Genomic DNA, 17,469 nt, shown 5'->3' with positions numbered 1-17,469 from the left:
CCAGAGACAAGTAAAAGATAGAACGATGCACCCTGTGGTAGATGTAAGTCAAGTCGGTGCCATTCAAAAGCTTACTCTTGTTAGAAAAGCTCTTCTCAACAGTAGGAGTACCATACAGAAGAAAATATTCCTAGTGCTAGAAAAATACATCATGGTGTGGTGTGTGGGTGAAATATGGTTTATTCATTTGAACTGAACTGACAGGCCTGGTCACCATCCTTTTCATTCTTGAATACTATTATTTGCATTTGGGTAAACTCCAGTTAAGTAAGGGCTTCCCTGGTGGCTCAGCTGGTAAAGAATCCGCCTGCAATGCAAGAGACCTGGGTTCGATCCCTGGTTTGGAAAGATCCCCTGGAGAAGGGAAAGGCTAACCACTCCAGTATTCGGGCCTGGAGAATTCCATGGACTGTATAGTCCATGGGGTTGCAAAGAGTTGGACACGACTGAGCAACTTTCACCTTCACCTCACCAGTTAAGTAATGCCAGGTCAATATGTAAGGAATGGCCAAACTCAGTTAAACTAACAGCTTGATGAAGTGACATTCTGCCAAGAATGACATTCTTCATCTTAGCCAAAAGGCCGAGAAATGATGACAAAGTCACATTCTGTATTTAGTATGCTTGAGTTAGAACAATATTAAAAATCAAGAAATGGAAAAATGAGTTTCTAACTGCTCAGAATATTAATGCATTGAAGCTATTAACTGACTGTTTAATATAGTTGATAATGCTAAGGATTCAGTGAAAGCTAATGGATGCTTAATGAGTTTCTAGTCTGTGGGAGGCATTGCAAGAATGCGCTGAATAGTAAAGATTATACCAGTTTTTCCACATGGGAAGAATACTAGTTTAATGATGTGGATATTACACTCTTTGAAAACAAAAATAAGATAAAGGAAAACATATATGAAATGTCTTGCCTTTTAAAAAGATATTTAATCTCACATACCACACACACAGTAAATATTTATTGTGTGCTTATTAAGTGTAATGTGTGGGGACTATAGAGACATTTAACACGGAGGCCAAGATCTCACAAAGCTTAAAATCTGTTTGGGGGAGAAAAAAACCTAATTATATAAAAAGTTAAAGGAGAATAATTTATAAATGACCATTTGGAACAGTAAAATGGAGACAAAAGATGGCAGTTCAGTTCAGTTCAGTTGCTCAGTCGTGTCCGACTCTTTGCGACCCCATGGACTGCAGCATGCCAGGCTTCCTTGTTCTTCACCATCTCCCAGAGCTTGCTCAAACTCATGTCGGTGATGCCATCCAACCATCTCATCCTCTGTCATCCCCTTCTCCTCCTGCTTTCAATCGTTCCCAGCACCGGGGTCTTTTCTAATGAGTCAGCTCTTTGCATCAGGTGGCCAAAGTACTGGAGAAGGGAATGGCAAGAAAACTCAGCAAATGTGCAAAATGAAGTACCTTATTGGAGTTCTCAGATAATAAATACACCTTTAGACCTTTAAAACAAACTGGTTTTAAATGTTGCCTCTTTTCAAAATGACTAAAAACTAAAATGGTGTGGTCTACTTCCCTCATTTTGTACCTCCTTTGGGTTAAATATAAACCATATTATGATAAAGGGTCACTTCATACCATTTTTTCAAATTGTAATAGTTTCAGGAGAGGAGTTGTGCAATTACAGGATCAATTTATTTTTGACAAACGCATGAGTGGGAGAGGGCCGGAAGAAAAAGAGTGTTGTGTGAATGCAAATGAGTGAGTCATTTCCTAACTATGATCAGGAGGGTCCGGAGAAGGGAGACTTTCCAGGCTTGACCATGGGAGGACCCACAGGGTCCCCAACCCCAGTCCTCTCTTAATTCTGAACCTGGCTGGACACAGAGCCTAGAAGGCCAGCTGTTTATTGGGAACAGCTCCACGTGGGGCTGGGGGTACAGGGACATGCGTTAAAATAAAGGCAAGTGAGCAAGGGTCTGAGGCTGCTGGGATGGGTTCAGTGGCTCAGAGATTAAAGCGTCTGCCTGCAATGCGGGAGACCTGGGTTTGATCCCTGGGTTGGGAAGATCCCCTGGAGAAGGAAATGACAACCCACTCCAGTATTCTTGCCTGGTGAATCCCATGGACGGAGGAGCTTGGTGGGCTACAGTCCACCGGTCGCAAAGAGTCGGACACAACTGAGCGACTTCACTTTCACTTTCACCTTTGACTCAACGTGGTATGGTCATGGGCTCTAAAGGACTTTGCCACAATGCTGTTGTGAACTAGTTTTTTTGAAACTGTTGATACAGTGTACTGCTCACAGCAGAAAGGCATTCAGAGCTTTGTTCCTTTGCACACACACGAACTTGGCAAGCAGCCACTTGAATCTCTTCGGCCAGTCGCATGAAAACATTCACTGCTATTACCAGAAAAGGCAAAAGCTCCAGAGTTCTCTATGAGAACAGCTCACCATTTTATATAATTTGCACTGAAGAATGACCTTATGGCTCCCAAGAAAGTGAGCACAGGGAACCGTGCCAGGGCATGGGAACGGTTCACCCAGAAGTAAGCTCTCAAACTCATGGAGTGTAAGCTAACAGCTATGTTGTCTTCTAGAGTGATTCTAAGATATTAAGCTGCAGTATTGAATAGGATCGTACTGTTCACAGTATTAAGTCAACTCATATCTTTGTGTTTCAGGCCTCCATAGCCAGCGTATATGTCGTATAATAATAACTGTGACAAGGAAACTGGAGTAGGTTGCCATTTCCAACCCAGGGATCAAACCTATGTCTCCTGCACTGACATTACAGGAGCCACCTGAAATTCTTTACCACTGAGCCACCTGGGAAGCCCAATAACTGTAATATATAGTCATTAATAGGGGCTTCCCGGGTGGCCCTGGTGGTAAAGAACCCGCCTGCCAATGCAGGCGACATAAGAGATGCAGGTTCAGTCCCTGGGTCAGGAAGATCCCCTGGAGGAGGGCATGGCGACCCACTCCAGAATTCTCGTCTGGAGAATCCGCATGGACAGAGGAGCCTGGGCTACACTCCATGGGGGAGCAGAGGGTCAGACACGACTGAAGTGACTTAGCATGCACGCATAGTCGTATATAACTATTGTATATGATAACAGTAGCTTAGCTGTGCTAAGCCTTTTACTTAAATGATTTCATTTAATACAGAGACACACAGACTATGAGCATGGCTCTATTATACTCAGTTTTATTATCTTTGAGCAGCTAGGTAACCTGCTCAGGGTCAAATACCTAAGAAGAATTTGCCAGGCTGACAACACAGAGTCCATGGCACCAACTGGTATATTGCCCACATCATAGTGTACTGGCAGCATGTATATTTAACAGATATCATATAGTGTATATTTTACACTGTAATACTCAAAAATAGCATGAGGCATCCTAGTAGAGATAAAACAAGCTGTATACTTTTCTATGTATGCAGCGCCTGATGATCCTAGAATACTTCAAATGTTAGCAGTTACAGATATTTGGCTAACTTGTGCATGAATTATTCTGGTTCACCTTTATCAATTAAAATTCCTCCAGGATCATTAGGAGAGCATATGAGTGGAGTCTGGCAGTTCAATTGCAGAAAATAAGGCATTGCTTTTCCACATCATTTAGCAAAGTGCCTAGTGGAAGGTTTTCCCGTCTGAAGGACTGGATTTGAACTGTCTTGTCAAGCCCTTATGGATAAACGGCATCTTCTGTTTGCTTTGTCTTTTGCTTGGTAATACTATCTGCCTCACTCCCATCTTTTCCACACAGGAGAATGCTGGCTTTGTAATACCATCTTGTAGACGTCGAAGGATAAATATTGCTGATTTATTATCACTAAATCCCTGAAAGCAAGTCACTAAAAATATTAGAAACCTCAAGATCTCAGTCATAGGTGAACTCCATGTTAGTGCTAAAAATCACATAAATGTGACAAGCAACTTCTCAGATCCTAGACTTCAGATTTTAATAAGCCCAATTTCAATAAGCTTGAAATTATTGTTAAAAGAGATATTACAATTTAAAAAACAACAAACTTCATTAGAGATCAAACCATTAGAAAAGATCTCTTAGTAAATGTTAGTGTCAGCATCAGAAACTCCAAATGATTCTCCAGCAACAGAGGTTTAATGTATCCTTTTGTCTAAATCATAAAACACAAAGAAAATGCCGGTGAGCTGAAGCTACAGCTTAGCTGAAAACAGGACTTTTAAAGCCTTGACCTAAAAAAAATAAAAATAAAAATAAAGCCTTGACCTGCATGCTCCATGATGTAAACAGAGGTCAGAATCTATGAAATACTACAGTGAAATCACAGAGGTCTGAGTGTTTATTTAGTAAGTCCAGACAGGGCACATATGTGTACCTGGGGTCTGTTGAATATATGCTTCATAACATCGATTACTAATTAGACAACAGCATCTTCTTTAATTGCTTTAGAATGGAAAGTGAAGAAAGCGTTTTGGAATTTATGTACTATTTTCTGAGATGTTTGGTTGAGCAACTGGTCACTGTAGAAATGTGACAGTTGTTAGTTTGGTTTTCTACGACTTTTGTCACCAAATGAAGGTAAATCTCAGATTAGAAGCCCTGAAGGGTCGCTGTGTTCTCTGGATATCTTCCTTGCTCTGCACGGGTAGATGTTACCTTTCACCGGAGGCTCATGAACCTTATGATTTCCCTAAGAAGCAGGTCTTCATTCTGCCTTACTGAAGCAGACGTTTGCATCTCTTCTCTCCTTTTATTCCTAGTGTATCAGTCATATACATACCTTTTTTTGTCATTGGCTTTTTAAATCTTCCTTTAAATGAAGTCAAGAAACTTGCTACTGACCTCGAGAGATACAAAATTACCCAATAAAGAATACAGGTAATATCATTTGATAAAACCAGACAGCTACATTGTGCTACAAAGAATCACAATAATAATGTATGCTAGGATTATAAAGTGTAGCTAAAACTTAAAAAAACCTCTTTTCTTTGGGCCATTTGTAGCAATTTGAAGCACTTAAAATTATGGATAAAACTTTCCCCTTCACACTTCTAGAGAGATAAAGCATCGCTTCATCCTTTTCCTAAGAAACAGGTCTTCATTCTGATGTAGTGAGACGAAATATTATTTCAGGCGACTGAAATAATATATATTCAGACGTTTGCTTATTTGAAATGTTTTCTGAGCATCTCTAATGCCCCAAATGCTGTGCTAGGGTGAAAAAGAGAAAGGCTTTCTCCTGCCCTCACTCTCTCTTTCTATATATATATATATAGATATAGATATAGATATATATTTATATAGATATATATATGTATATATACATCAACACCACATAACACTTAGTGGTATCTTTCCTGAGTAGCATGCACCCGTGAAGGCACCAAGGACACCGTGATGAACAAGATTGGTCCAATCTGTAGAGGATTTCTGCAAGAAAATAGGCAAAGCGATACAAGAGAGCCACTGATAAAACCAGGCTTCACCCGCAATGTGGTGAAATGAAGTCGCTCAGTCGTGTCCGACTCTTTGCAACCCTGTTGACTGTAGCCTACCAGGCTCCTCCCTCCATGGGATTCTCCAGGCAAGAATACTGGAGTGGGTTGCCGTTTCCTTCTCCGGGGTATCTTCCTGACCCAGGGATCGAACCTGGGTCTCCCACTTTGCGGGCAGACGCTTTAACCTCTGAGCCACCAGGGAAGCCACATGCAATGGGTGCTTTCAAAACAGCATCGAGTGCTGCCTGGGGTTCTGGAAAAGCCACCCCAAGAATCAGGGAGACGAGTCATGGGAGTCGGCAGCCCAGAAATTGATGTGCATTGTTACACATCCCCTCGGGCTGTGACAGGCTCACCGCCGTGAAGACCACTGCAGCGTCTGGATGAGCCAAATCACAGAACAGGTCAGCACTCGTGTGTTAAACAGTCCTGGGGAAAGAAATCAAATGACTGGTGGAGCTTTACTAGTCAGTACTTAAAAGTCAGAAGAGTCAGGTTATTGACACTGCGAGAGAAAAAGAGCTTTCTCTCTACACTTCCTAGGGCTGAAATGTATCTCAGCTTCCATTTCCCTGAGGGTGTTTCACAAACAACCTGCTTTACAGTCTCAGGAAGGATGCCACAAAGCTGGAACTCTGCGGTCAAAATGCCAGCAAGAAACCCGTTCTTCTTTTGTTGTCATTGTTTGAGAATCACGCTTATGCAGAAGGGTGATTTTTCAGGATTGCACCCACTGCCAGGGAAAGCTTTAAAAAGCTTCACATTCTCAGCGCTGCAAGGTGACCCTCTAAGTACAGAAGAAAATTGTAGAGTATAGATGCCACTTTTACGCTTTGTGGATCTGCGGTGTGTGGTCCCTAGCTCGGCAAACTGGTCAAATACTATCTACACTACACAATGGGCTTCCCTAGTGGCTCAGTGGTCAAGAATCCATCTGCCAATGCAAGGAGCCACAGGAGATGCGTGTTTGATCCCTGGGTCGGGAAGATCCCCTGGAGAAGGAAATGACCACCCACTCCAGTATTCTTGCCTGGAGAATCCCATGGACAAAGGAGCCTTGAGGGCTACAGTCCATTGGGTCACAAGAGTCGGACATGACTGAAGTGACTTACTGTGCAAGCTCGCACTCTGCACAAGGGGATGAAAGATGTGCTGAGAGTTGTACCCACTTTCCAAGGGGTCATTATCCTCCCACCGCATCTAGCTTGCTTGCCTTAACTGACATTGGTCCAGAATATATAAAGTTGTTTAAAATGTCAGCACATCTTAAACACAGCTCTATATACCAGACTTACTTCAATATACCAAGAGGGCAAATAAACTATTGGCAGGAGAGGTTTGATTAATTCTCTGAGGACAATTTCATTACCATGTTCAAAACATGATATCCCTCGACATTTCTGTGAAGAGGGAAACTCCATTAAACTCTTGTGTTATCATTGTGGGGGACCCGATAATTGAGTTATGTGAGAAGTCTGTTTATTTTTCTTTTGAAACAAGGAAAGTACTATAGGCATATGAGTCACCATGGCCCTAGCGTCTTAGCTTCTGAAAGAAATCAATGCAAATCAAGGGGAAAAATAGAGAACAGTAGTCCTCACTCTAACCTGGTTTCCCTCCTATATTTTTTTTAAATTACTTTATTTACTATTTATTTATTTGGCTGCACCAAGTCTTAGTCACGGCATGCAGGATCTTTAGTTGCTGGCGTGTGGGATCTAGTTTCCTGACCAGGGATTGAAACTGGGACCCTGCATGGGGAATGTGGAGTCTTAGCCACTGGACCACCAGGGAAGTCCCTCCTCCTGAATTTTTAATCTTGGTGACTAGTCCTACTCTGTGCGACCCCATAGACGGCAGCCCGCCAGGCTCCCCCGTCCCTGGGATTCTCCAGGCAAGAACACTGGAGTGGGTTGCCATTTCCTTCTATGACTAGACTTTCTTCTTCCACTCTCCACCCCAAATCCTTGATTCTGTTTCCTTTATACCTGCAAATGTGATACGTTTGCTGTCTTTTACACCCATCAGAACTGTTACCATCTTGTGCTAGCCAGCTTCATGTGCGTGCATGCGTGCCAAGTTGCTTCAGTCATCCGACTCTTTGTGACCCCATGGACTGTAGCCCGTCAAGCTCCTCTGTCCATGGAATTCTCCAGGCAAGAATACTGGAGTGGGTTCCCATGCCCTCCTCCAGTGGATCTTCCTGACTCAGGGATCAAACCTGAGGCTCTTGCATTGCAGGCGGATTCTTTACTGCTGAGCCACTGGGGAAGCACCCAGCCAGCTTCATTATCTGGCCTAAATTCCTGAGACTGCTGACTAGTCTCTCTGCTTCCAGTTTGCCCACCTGCCATGGGCATCCATCCTCCAGACCCTGTACATGCAAGTTTCATCACATCCTTCCCCTTCTTGAAACTGAACCCACTTGTCATGGGATAACTTCTAGGGTGAGCTTCCAACCCCTTGGCATAGCACACGTGACCTGCCATTGCCTTCTTTTTTATTTGCATTTATTTGACTGCCCTGGGTCTTAGTTGTGGCATGTGGGATCTAGTTCCCTGACCAGGGATTGAACCTGGATCCCCTGCACTGGGAGCTCAGAATTTTTGCCGCTGGACCACCAGGGAAGTCCCTGTCTGATGCCTTCTGTTTTCCCTTTTCCTCCATCTCCTCACCCCAAGTAGCATACCAGCCATGCCAAATGCTTCCTAAGTCCCCAGACACTTGAAGCTGTTCCTTTTACCCCAAGAGGCTATATGGCTTTATCTTTTTAATCTCACTGTTTAAAAATATCAGACAGCTCTTCTCTATAAATTAAGACAAAGCACAAGTTGAAAGGGTGAAATACGATGTTATCTTGGGACCCAGCTATATTACTGAGTAAATTTTATCTCAATATGAGAAATCGTTTGAAAATCATAATGTCTGTATTTTTATCTTCTGGGTTTATGGTTTCTCCTTACTGTGCAAACCATTTATAAGAAAGAATGATTTTCTGACTCCTATTTTTCCTTGAGAGGAAGCAACTGTTTTCCTTGCAGTAAAGAATGGGGATAGTCAGCATACACAGGTCATATGGATGTTAAATGAGAGAAATAGCTGCCAACTAGTATCATTATCGACAAGAAAAGCACCAGTCTGAGAAGGCCAGGAAGGGGACGTGCAGAGACTCGAAAGCTTAGTGACCTGACTTTGCACAGCTGGGCTGGATTTTCTCCATATTGCAGACCAGAAACCTAAGAACGAAAGAGGTTGACTTCCCCAGTGGCAGGCATTTCCGAAGTGACTGAAAGGGGACTTCACTTATGGCTTGTAGGAGAGCTTCTTTTGTTTTGGGTTTTTTTTTCCTCATCACACTACAAGAGGATGGAAGAGTCCTGGACCACTTTTGAGGTTCTACACTAAGAAGCAATAGAGCAGAATCACCCACTGCTACTGAGTAATACAGGGAAAACAGGGAAGGAGGAGTCTTACAAAAAAGGAGCCCATTGTCTCAGCTGGGAATGGAATGGCTTTAGCTATTTATTCTAGAATCCCTTTCTTTGCTGCCTGCAGGCGTGTTTCAAGTGTCAATTATTGAACAGTCTGTGGTAAAGGTTATTTACTTTTCCAGTGTCAACCACATGCCTTTATTCCTGAGACCTCACACAAACTGTGTTTGACACCATGTTGGCCGTACTCTTTCTGCGTTCAGCTGTTGGGATTCCCACATAAATCATCCTGATGTCAAAGTCTCTATGGATTCTGAAATCTTACTTATGAAATTCTCTTTAGTCAGCAGGAATAAAAATGTACATGCCTTGTGGAGCAGCAACAATTTTAAAGGAATGGAGAAATTAAGCATAACGTGACACCTTATTTTTCTTTCCTTTCTATAGAGGTTTGATCTTGTTTTTATTTTTAATAAAGACATTTTTCTTCATAACTGAGAATATTGATCTATAATAATTTTTCTCTTACATGGAATATTCCAGCTCTGCCTTTACAGACTCTCATTAAGTTTCTTTTTAAAAAAATTTCTTAAAGTGCAGACTTTTCCATTATTTAATCATTTTCAAAGACAGCACTACATCCTGAAAAGAAACACAGCTTTTGCAGTCTTAGAGACTTAGGCTTGAATCCTGCATCTGCTACATCCATGCTATGTAACCTTAAGATAATTATTTAATCTAAGTCTACATTTCATTTGGTTTGTAAACAGCAGATAAAAACAATGACCTTAGAAGCCTATTAACCTATAGGCTGTTGGGAGCACCATAGGTTAAAATAACAAGATTCTGATGTGACCTAAAAAGGCAAACACTCAGCAAAAGTAGCGATTACATCATAATATTACTCTTACACTAACTGTAATATTTATTGGTGTGTTTTCACAAGATGAGATTTAGAAACACAATGATTACTTTGTGTTTTTAAAAATTTTTATTTATTTATTTATGATTTATTTCTGGCTGTGCTGGGTCTTCCTTGCTTTCTCTCGTTGCAGCAAGCTGGGCCTACCTTTAGTTGTGGTGGCTCTTCTCGATTCAGTGGCTTTTCTTGCTGTGGAGCACAGGCTCTAGGGCATGCACCCTTCAATAGCTGCAGCACATGGGCTCACTCATTGTTAGCCCACAGGCTTAGTTGCCCCGAGGTATGTGGGATCTTCCCAGACTGGGGATCGAACCAGTGTCCCCTGAATTGAAAGGCAGATTCTCAGCCACTGGACCGCCAGGGAAGCCCTAAGTGTGATGATTTGCACTGGTAACACTGGAAGCAGTCTGCACACTTTTTTTTTTTTTTTTAAATCTCATTTGTCAGGCTCTGTGCTTCTCATTGGCGTTTACAGATGATTACGGATGAACAATACTTGATTTCTGTCTTTGCGGGTGTCTCTGCCTAATGAGGGACAGGAGTGAGTGAGTGAATGGAGTGTGAAAACTGCAACGTGATAAGTGTGAGCTGGCTGGACTTGCTTGACTGTCAACGGGGAGGAGGTTATATGTGAAATTGGAAAGACACCAACTCTGTAGGCCTTTGCAAACTCTTTCATAGTGATTTTTTTGAAAAGCACAATAACTACTCAGTTCCCTGGAAAGCACACTCCTCCACAGCACGGCAAAATAACTGCAGCAAGGTGGTTAAGAGTCCAGAATCTGTTAAGAGTTAAAAATGTTTCAGATCTTAGCAAGAGAGAAGAAACTCTCTGCTTTGTCATAAATACTTTTCTTAAATCTAATATTTTAAGAAATATTATATTTAATATTTTGAGGCTATGTTTCATGGAGATATGGTATACAGATTAACTCTTGCTTAGTATTAATATTTTTACTACAAAATTATTGCATGAGAACCAAATAGAAGTATATCAACTAAATGGCAATGGTCTTAGCTTCCTTATCAAACCCATCCGTCTCCCTTGAGGTCACTTGAGTACCATGTGTGGCTTTTCTGTATATACAGTCAGTCACATGCACACATTTCTTTTGACTTTGACTAGAATTAATTGTTGTGATAGCAAAGAAGCAACAAGTACATATTTCCTAGAATATGGGAGACAGTCTGTCTTCCTTCCCACTTACTGGCTATTGATCTTGAATTCCTGGACTTCAGCTTCTGTATCTGTATCTATATAGTTGCTGCTGCTGCTAAGTCACTTCAGTCGTGTCCGTCTCTGTGCGACCCCTAGACGGCAGCCCATCAGGCTCCCCGGTCCCTGGGATTCTCTAGGCAAGAGCACTGGAGTGGGTTGCCATTTCCTTCTCCAATGCAGGAAAGTGAAAAGGGAAAGTGAAGTCGCTCAGTCGTATCCGACTCTTAGCGACCCCATGGGCCGCAGCCTACCAGGCTCCTCCATTCATGGGATTTTCCAGGCAAGAGTACTGGAGTTGGGTGCCATTGCCTTCTCCAACTATCTATATAATAGAGATGATAACAAACCTACCTCAAAGGGTTATTAGTGCTTAAAACAATTCAGGCACACTAAAAATACTCATGGACATGAGTTTGAGTGAACTCCAGGAGTTGGTGATGGACAGGGAGGCCTGGCGTGCTGCAATTCATGGGGTCGCAAAGAGTCGGACATGACTGAGCGACTGAACTGAACTGAACTGAAAAATACTCAATTAATGTTTGCTATTTTACTTGTCCTTCCCTTGCTGATTCAGATGGTAAAAGAATCTACTTGCAATGTGGGAGACCCAGGTTTGATCCCTGGGTTGGGAAGATCCCCTGGAGAAGGGGGATAGCAACCCACTCCAGTATTCTTGCCTGGAGAATTCAATGGACAGAGGAGCCTGGCAGGCTACAGTCCATGGGATCACAAAGAGTCAGACACGACTGAACAACTGTGTTATGAATATTATTTTATGTTATACTTACTTCACGTAACAGTGTATCATGAAAAACTTTATGATGGTACCCATAAACCCGACTAATTCTTTTCAATGGCTACATAATATTTCACAGTGTGGCTGTAATGTGTTTTAAAAATTCTATACTGATGAGCATTTAAGTTGTTTTCAGATCTTTCTTCTGTTACACATGTGAGATAGTAAATATCTTCTTCACATATGCAAAATGTCTTTTATTTCTCTAGTGTTTATCATTATATTAGGTTTTAGATGCCATAAAGAATAGTGGTTAGGGAATTGTACATTGAATCTGGGTTGAGAAATCAATTAGTAAGTTATGATCAGCTTTCCTTCCTGTCCCTTGTTTATATGAAACAAGTATTAAAAGTCTTAAAAACACTCTTCTAGAGGTGGGTTCTCAACAGTGTTTGTTGAATAAATAATATTCAGGAATCCTTCTTCAGAGGCTACTGGATGGTAGAAAACTCTAATGCCCTTGACATTTAAATTTTATTTTAAACTTATAGCAACCCTGAAAATGATGAAATCAGAGTTTGGGAGTAAAACCAGATTGACAGTAGAATCTCTGATAACATCGTCTTTTCTGGAGAAAAGCTCCCCACATATTCTCAGCTGAAATCTTGGAAAGACTTAGTCCTTAAGTTATAAGCATTTTTAGACATGTCCTGTCTTTTCTTTCTTCTTTCTGAGGCAATTATAGTTGGCAAGGGAAAGAAATGTCAAAACATGCCTTTAAACTGATATATACTAAACCTATATTTGAACTTTATTTTTCCAACAGGAATTTTGAAAATGCTTGTTAAAGACTAAACATGAAGTCGTTCTTAAGAATGTTTATGTATTTTTTTGAAAGAAAAGCACAGAAAGGCTCAGTCAAAATTATTCAACACTCGTTTTTTAAAACATGTTATTTATAGAAGGAAGTTAACCTGATTTTGTTTTTCTTCCTATTTACAGAAGTAATACATGCTGCTTGGGGAAAAAAAAAAAAAAAGTAAACTGTAGCAAATTAGTATGTGAAGAAACACATAGGAAAGGAGGTAAAATTTCCTCCTAATTCCATCTCTAGGAAATAACGAGTCAGCAGTTTGATATATATTCTACACCACCTTGCTTTTTCCTTATTGGTTTCATATAGCCTTCTTGCATCCTTTTATTTTACCTATTTTCCTCCAGTTTTGTTTACAGCTATGTTTATAAGTCTTTTTGTTCTTCAATCCAGTCTATGGGTTTTAAATAAGAAATTACCTTATCTAATTAAGTAATATAGTTGTGCTTTTTATTTGGCATCTGTCTGTATGGATTTTTCCTTTACAGCTTCTTTTGTCAAGAAAGTTTTCTGTATCCTTTGTGACTGTTATTTTCTGCTGGTTTCTGTCCTATTGGTGGCAAATCATAATTTTAATGAAGATAAAATTTACTATCTGCCTAACAAAGTTTACTGTCTTGAAAAAGACAAGGACATGGAAGGGTTTAGAGGCCCACTGAACTCCTCCATTTGTAACTTCCTCTCTGTTGTTTCAAGTTTCAGTTTCAGCATTAAGTTGAAAATATCGTTTATGATGATCATTTATGCTTGCACTAACTAGTTGGATTTACCAGCATATTTTATCAGTTGCTCAGCCAAGTCTCTTTCATTCAGTTCTTCTCTTTGATTTTTTTTTCTGTACTTTTAGCAATTTGCCAATGTGTATCTATAGGTGAGTAAAACCTTTGTCTTTGATCGCTGAAAATATCTATATTTTGCCCTTGAATTCTGTTTTCATCTGGTTTCTTTGATTCCAGTATTGGTTCACAGCCTTAAAATACCAGCAGAAGCATTTACTTTTGGCTCCACTCCCCACTATGAAGTCCTGTTGTTCCGTTACATTTTTAGTTCACAGAAATGCTTACCTTCTTTCGAGCACAGCTGTCCCATTCCTTATCAAGTATAGTAATGATGAGTGAACATCTTCAAATCTACCAAAAAGAAATGTCATGCTGTCTTTCATTTTTAATCTCTCATTACTGCTGATGAAGCCAAGTAGAGGGTATAAAATCACAAAACTGTCTTTAACCAGACATCAATGTCTTACTAGCTTTTATATATACATATATACCTTTAAAAAAGGAAAGGAAAAAAATCAACTTCCTAGCCTGCTGTTTCAGTTTATGAATGAACTTAATACAATCAGACTCCTTCTGGGGGATCTTGTGCTTGTTTTCGGTTGTGCCCTAGTATAAATGAAGTACAACATGCACCTGTGTATGCATCTTTGTACATTTATGTTAACATTTCTGTGTGATAAATTCCCTTTTATTGAATTGTGGGATGAACGTTATGTTCATTAAAATCTTGTGACCACCTTTTGCATTATGACCTCTCTCTTGCCTTAAAGTTAGTTAGCTTAAGGGCGCACAGGGCTTCCCAGGTGTCTCCGTGGTAAAGAATCCACCTGTCAGTGCAAGAGACAAAGACGTGGGATTGATCCCTGGGTCGGGAAGATCCCCTGGAGGAGGGCATGGCAACCCACTCCAGTATTCTTGCCTGAAGGATTCCATGGATGGAGGAGCTTGGGGGGCTACAGTCCATGGGGTCGCAAAGAGTCAAACAGGACTCAATCAACTGAGCACACACACAAGGACACACACTTTTTCTTGGTATGGATCGTAATCCACTATTTCCCTGATGTGTGGTTTTAGGCAGATCTCTTAATTTCCCTAATCCTTAGTTTCCTTGTCTGTGAAAACAGGACTCACATACCTCATAGGGTGGCTGTAAGGATGAAGTAAGATAGTGTTGTATCTAACCACGAATCACTGTTTGCTAAAACACTGACATAAGCAAAAACAACCTGCAGATTGCTGAGACCTGTAGAGGTTTTCAAAAACACTGGTGCGATGCATGGATGGAACGGGGGGTATGTGTAATCTCTGTACCTTTTGCACAATTTTGCTGTGAACTGAAAACTACTCTAAAAAATATAGTCCACTGAAAAATGAGAAAGAAAAAGAGACAGTGCTGGTGCTTAGGGGTCACCCACCGGAAATTCTGATTCGATAAATGGGAGGTGAGACCGAGCCTCGGTACCTTTAAATCTCCTTGGATAAATCTGATGCACATCTACCCTGGAAAAGCCTGCAGGCTAAGTATTTTAAAAGTGAAAGTAAAAAAATCTCTTGGAGTTCATGGTGGTGGCTATCCCTCGTCCCTGTGGGCTTGCTCCAGATTCAAATGGCTGCCCTCCACAGTCATTTTAGTGCAAAGACAACTTCTTCATCCTCCTGAGGCTTTATAACCCCCACTGCCTGCTGCTAAGGACTGTGATCTTCTAACTCACCCACCACAAAGACACACAGTCAGTTCCCTACATACGAACGATTCCATTCTGACAGCACACTGGGGAGTCCAGTTTGTTCCTAAGTCCAGCAAAGTTAACCTTGGTAAGCAGTGACGGCTCAGATGGTAAAGAAGTCACTTGCAATGCAGGAAACATGGGTTCAACCCCTGGGTTAGGAAGATCCTCTGGAGAAGGAAATGGCAACCCTGAAAATTTTTCTTGCCTGGAAAATTCTGTGGACAGAGGAGCCTGGCGGGCTACAGTCCATGGTGTCCCAAAGAGTCAGACATGACTGAGCAAATAACACTTTTCACCCAACTAACACAATTTGCCATATAGTACTATAATAGGTTTATAACTGTAACTGTGCTATAATGTTAATAATATATACAAAACACAAACACAAAAAATTAAGAAAGCATTTTTATTTATTTATTTTCCCACCCTTGCTTTCTCCCACAGAGTCCAAAAACTGTTCTATACATCTGTGTCTCTTTTGCTATGTTGCATATAAGATTGTCATTACCATCTTCCTAAATTCCATATATATGCATTAGTATACTATATTGTTTTTCTTTCTGGCTTACTTCACCCTGTATAATAGGCTCCAGTTTCATCCACCTCATTAGAACTGACTCAAATGTATTCTTTTTGATGGCTGAGTAATACTCCATTGTGTATATGTACCACAGCTTGCTTATCCATTCATCTGCTAATGGGCATCTAGGTTGCTTCCGTGTCCTGGCTATTATAAACAGTGCTGCAGTGAACATTGGGGTACACGTGTCTCTTTCAACTCTGGCTTGCTTGGTGTGTATGCCCAGCAGTGGGCATACTGGGTCATATGGCAGTTCTATTCCCAGAAGAAAACATTTTTAATCATATAGTACAGTAATATCAGCTACATGACTGCTGCTTTTACACCTGCTTCAGGACATTCTGGGTTCAAAATGAAAATATTGTATTACTGTACTCTATACAGTGTGTGTGTGTGCAGGTGCTTAGTTGCTTGGTCCTGTCTGACTCTTTTGTGACCCCATGGACTGTAGCCCTCCATGCTTCTCTGTCCATAGGGTTTCCCAGGCAAGAATACTGGAGTGGGTTATCATTTCATCATCCGAGGAATCTTCCCCTACCCAGGGACTGAACCTTTGTCTCCTGCACTGGCAGGCTGATTCATTACCACTGAGCCACCTGGAAAGCCCGCTGTACATAGTACTGTATAAGAAAGTACACAAAAACACAACCGCTTGTAGAGGATGCGCACACTTGATAATTCAGACATGTGAGCTAACTTTTGTGTTTGGACATACGAATGCACGTTCACACCTTTGGAAGTTCGCAACTTGAAGGTTCATATGTAGGGGATTTCCTGTATTTGTTCATTTGCTCTGGCAAATCAATGGTCCTATTTTACAGGATGTTCATTCATTCCACAAATGTTAATTGAGCAACCTACGGCCAGGCATTGTTAGGAAAACATCAGTGAACAAAGGAGGTTGAATTCCTCCCCTTAGAGAGCTCAGAGCCTATGGGAGATGCAAGCCTGCAGTGGCTGGAGGGAGGGAGGGCTCTGATGGAGAAGACAGGAGACTCCCTGGCACAAGTGACTTCTCAACTGAAACCCGAGAGGAGCAAGAGTTATCCCGATGAGGAGGAGTGAGGAGTGTTCAAGGCAATGGTGATGCCATAGTGAAGACTGGGCTTGCCACATTTGACATTCAAGATACTGGATTATTGGATACAAAGGAGGCCGGAAGGCAGTTTAAATGGCAAATGTTTTTAAAACCAAATGTTTAGTGTTTTACAAACCAGCGTTTTCAATTAATAGAAAGATGGTTAGGGAGTTTGGGATGGACATGTATACACTGCTGTATGTAAAATGAATAACCAGCAAGATCCTATTATACAGCACAGGGAACTCTGCTCAGTGTTGTGTGGCAGCCTGGATGGGAGAGGAGTTTGGTGGAGAATGGACACGTGTATATGCAGGGCTGAGTCTCTCTGCTGTCCACCTGAAGCTATCACAGCGTTGTTAACCGGCTATTGATCAGTCACTAAGTCGTGTCCGACTCTGCGACCCTGTGGACTGCAGCACGCCTGGCTTTCCTGTCCTTCACTGTCTTCCGGAGTTTGCTCAAATTCATGCCCATTGAGTTGATGATGCTCTCTAATCATTTCATCCTCTGCCGCCCCTTCTCCTTTCCCTGCATCAGGGTCTTTTCCAGTGAGTCAGTTCTTCGCATCAGGTGGCCAAAGTACTGGAGCTTCAGCTTCAGCATCAGTCCTTCCAAAGAATATTCAAGGTTGATTTCCTTTGGTATTAACTGGTTTGA

At 41.4% G+C, this 17,469-nt stretch overlaps 1 protein-coding gene across 1 annotated transcript in view; it reads left to right on the top strand.

Moving 5' to 3' along the window:
- Window positions 1-17,469, top strand: part of FREM2 (FRAS1 related extracellular matrix 2) — a 161,196-nt gene that overhangs the window by 91,576 nt on the left and 52,151 nt on the right. The gene's annotated exons all lie outside the window — the stretch shown is intronic.

The sequence above is a fragment of the Ovis aries genome, chromosome 10 (assembly GCF_016772045.2).
Source record: "Ovis aries strain OAR_USU_Benz2616 breed Rambouillet chromosome 10, ARS-UI_Ramb_v3.0, whole genome shotgun sequence".
NCBI lineage: Eukaryota > Metazoa > Chordata > Mammalia > Artiodactyla > Bovidae > Ovis > Ovis aries.
The sequence above is the reverse complement of the archived record's forward strand: the minus strand, read 5'-3'. Positions and strand labels throughout refer to the sequence as shown.